Below are 4,285 nucleotides of genomic sequence, written 5' to 3'. Positions count from 1 at the left end.
GAAACTCATTTAGCAACTGTTTCAAAAGTAAGTTAATTTTCAACTTTTTCGTTCATGTATTAAGTAGTATTAAGAAAAGCATGTTTTTAAAAAAAAAATTTATTTTTTTTTTATTTTCTTCTTTTTAGTGATTACAATAAATTAGAAACAAATGATTTTTTGAAAACATAATTTTTTTTATTTACGGTACATTTGAATATTATTAGGAACTATGTAAGATCGTAATTATCGTAATTCTCTCATTCTTTTCATTTCTTCGAGGGCTTCAATGTAACAACATGGTACTATTTTACATTATTATAATGTCATATTATTTTATTTTATAAACATTTTTTGAAAGCATAATTTAATTTAATTTAATTTTTTTTTTTTTTTAAATTTTTTAAATTTTTTTTGTTGGGTCATGTATTGTCACCGACTCTAGACCTCCATAAAAAATTTGAGCCTCCTAGGTCATGTAGAAGTGACTTAAATTGAACTCGCAAGATTTGAAGACAACAGGAATGAATGAAACATTGTGAGTTAAAGAAAAGCATGTAAAAATGCTCGTTATTATAATTATTAATACAGACTATTGAAACGATTTACTTTCATGATTATTTTTTTGTTGTACATTTAAGTTACTCTATAGATTGAAGCGTTGCCGTAAAAAACAATAGTGGGTTTTTATGATATTATTTTCTCAATACTTAAGTAATATTTAATTGTCTGGCAACAGTTTGTTATAAATGTAATAAATAGCCAATTGCCATTAAAAAAAAACAATTGTAATTAAAAAGAAATGCCACAGAAAGAAATAACTGACACATGTCTTAACACAATGAGCTTATAAATGCACATTGTTTTATCCATGTTCATAAATATGTTATGTATAATTATTATAATACCTTATTATTAATATTAACCACATTTTAATTAGACCACAAAAAATAATAATATTAATTCGATAACTGGATCGCGAATAGAGAAAAATGTTTCTTTTAAATTAATTGTTATCAATTTATGATAGAATACGTGATAACTGATAAATATCGAAAAATAGGCAATAGCTAGTTCGCTTGTTTCCTAATAATGAATGGGCAATCAAATGACTATCAGGAAACCGGTTTTTATTAATTATAATCTATAATATTTTACCTTATAGTAAGTTCCTTACCTTATAGTATGAATCCATAGATATTTAAAAGAAAAAGAAAAAGTTAAAACTGAATTTATTTATTTTATTTTAAATTTATTTATGAATACCCAAAATAATTTATTAGGTATACTAACAGGTAAGCTCATAGATGCACGAACCTTCATATATTTTGTCTACTATGCAGAAATATTTCGATGCAACTATATAATATAACATTATACGAAATTTAATCAGTTTTTTTTTTAAATTTATTTTTGTTATTTATTATACTATAATAAATAAAATAAAACTAAATAATCAAATATTCTATGGTAGAAAAATATTTGTATGTAAGAAATTAAATTATAACAATAACGATATTTAGAAAAACATATAGGTAGGACATTGTTATAAGAATTTAGTCCGATGAGTATATTTTGATTTAATTAAATTAAATTTTAAAAATGTTAATTATATATAGTATATTATTAACAATCTATAGAATATATCAATAATAATTTTAATTAAACAGGTACCCTCATATTTTCAAATGGTTAACTTAAATAAATGATTTTAATTTTAAGGTGGCTAATAAAATTAAATACAATAATTGTATTATCCAATAAAAATGTAAAAGAATCAATGTATTATCTATATGAGAATTGGAGCATTTTCTCATAGTTCTAGTAAGTCAGTAGTCACTTTATTATGAGTAGATACTCTGCAATTAGTTCACTCAATTGAGAAAACTTAAATTATCAAATTAATTTAAACTAATTAAAAATAACTTACATCTATCATTAATTAACTTAAATTACTTAAGGGACTAAATTATCAACGAGGGTTATAATCGACTTTTCACGGCTAATCCGTTCTAATTTATGCCTACCTATTATTAATGGGCATTGGCCATTGAGTATGTTTAATATTTATTTAATGCAGAACCATTGAGGTTGTAAATTGTAAACATTAAGAAATTGGTATTTAAAGAATTTTACTAATTAGATACCGAAATGTAGCAAATTTAATTATTGAAGATTGAAAAAATATTTTGTTATTTAAATACAAATAAAAATGCCAATGAATTAGGTACTCATAAATCATAATATAGTCCAAAAAACTAATTACTTCATAATATATTGCAATCAACATAGCATTAATAAACCGTTTTTATACAATATGTTTAAAATGTATAAATGTGAACACTTAATACTAATACACCATGTTACCATAATCAAGCGTATTTTTTCCAATCGATGTCAAGATGAATTAGTTAAAACTTTTGTAATAAGTAGATGATTCATTTATAAATATTTAAACTTTGAGTAAACAATAAATATCAGTAGGTAGGTAGTAGGTTAATAAAGGACTAGGATTGGTATCTATTTACGAGTAAAGTCTACTTTGTAGTTAGTAGATAATGTATAATATACCTAATATAGTTTGATAAATTTATTGGTGTTAATTATTATTTTATTATTATTTATTGCTATTAATGCATACGTTATTACTTATTAACCTATTTTTGCTAAGAGATTATAGTTACGATAAAAAAATATGTTAGAGGGTGATTATATAGGAAGAATATTACGAGTAAATTAGTGATGTTTTATTTACAGTTTTTTTCTATTAAAAACCTTAAGTTAATATTTGTTCCTTATTTAATGATAACTTTAACTTTTATGGCTTATTTTATAGATTTCCTTAATCGATACACTAATAAAAATAACTAAACAGTATTTGTTTAAATATTAAGTGCGTTTATAAAATAAAACGTTTACTTAAATGTTGGTAGGTACAGCGCAATAAAAAGAGTCGGAGAAATAAAAAACAATATACCATTCTAAGCTTCTTGTTTTAAGCAAATAATAAATTTTATATTTTTTTCTTAATATAAAATAACTTAGTATATTATATTTACAACCTTATCATTATATTGATACTTAATCAACTTATAATACTTAAAAATGATTGAATATTTTTTTTGAGAATCTACAAAGTATTAAAATTTAGTATAGTACATATTTTGACATATTGTTATGCTTACGTTTACCTACCTATAATAATTATAATTTAAAATTTAAAAATATGTCTATAAGTGATTTCTTGATGTAGGTACTTTGCGATTTGTCTTTGTGAAGTAGGTATATAAAAATTTTTTCGTGGTTACCAAGAAACTAAATTTATATGGTATTGATTTGTTAGCACCAGCTATATGTATTATAATATATAGGTAACACACCTGAGCATTAATGCATTAATCATTATGGATAAAGATAATATACATAAAAATATTTCTTTAAAATCGTTCGTAATCTTACCTGATTGCTGAATCAAACGCTTGCCAAGCAGTCTCAGCAGCTATTTCATTAAATATTTGACAAAAAAATTACGCACACTTGCACCAAATCCGACAGTCAAACAGAACTAATTATTAGACAGGGTTATAAATACCGTGCGGATCGAAAATAAAAACAAAAAATTCATGAATCGTTGTACACGAAAATCACATGTATATTATAGAGAAACGCCGTGAGGGTATCAGACGCGCGCGTGCCGGTCACAAATTCAAACTGCCCGCCGAGTGCAGCAAGCGAAGAGGTGACGGTGAGTCAGGCACGCGTACGCCACCGTTGCTCTCCGCTACTAGAAGACAAGCAGCGCCATCTGTAGGCTAAAAGCCCCCGTCGCCGGATGGCGAACAACAACAACAACAACAACAACGACGAGGCGTGTTGACGTAGACGTGCAGACGTGCAGTGGTAGCATCCAGAACAACATGTTATTATTTCGTCCGCCGGTGCATTCGGTGAAAGTAAATTAAACGTTCAAGTAAAACAACAACAATGATAATAATAATAAAAAAAAAAAAGACTCCTACAGGTACTAGGTAGGTATTATGATCTGATCCGCTAGTAACCGGGTTACTGGTGGCCGTTGACATTTTCCATTCGAACTCGGCAGGTCGGGCTGTTCGGTCATTTCCGGTCGTTGTTATAATACAAATATAATATAATAATCGCACACCCTTATAATATAGGTATCGTTGAATATTGGTCTTTATGATCGACGGTATAGCTATAGTTAATAATATATTATTAATAATTTTTTTTTTTTTAAATAAACATATACATTTATTTAACACAGTCTACAGCTAAATCAATTATT

The 4,285-nt window shown here is 26.0% G+C and overlaps 1 protein-coding gene across 2 annotated transcripts in view; it reads right to left on the bottom strand.

Moving 5' to 3' along the window:
* Nucleotides 1–3,726, bottom strand: part of LOC100159627 — a 42,151-nt gene extending 38,425 nt beyond the window's left edge. Inside the window, exon 1 of one of the 2 annotated variants that reach the window (XM_003245615.2) lies at nucleotides 3,439–3,726. The gene's annotated coding sequence lies outside the window, so the exon portion shown is untranslated. The remainder of the gene's footprint in view (nucleotides 1–3,438) is intronic. The other variant, XM_016805820.2, reaches the window with a different exon arrangement.
* Nucleotides 3,727–4,285: the final 559 nt, after the last annotated feature.

Source organism: Acyrthosiphon pisum, chromosome A1, assembly GCF_005508785.2.
Source record: "Acyrthosiphon pisum isolate AL4f chromosome A1, pea_aphid_22Mar2018_4r6ur, whole genome shotgun sequence".
Classification (NCBI taxonomy): Eukaryota; Metazoa; Arthropoda; class Insecta; order Hemiptera; family Aphididae; genus Acyrthosiphon; species Acyrthosiphon pisum.
This window is presented reverse-complemented; position numbering and strand designations above follow the sequence as displayed.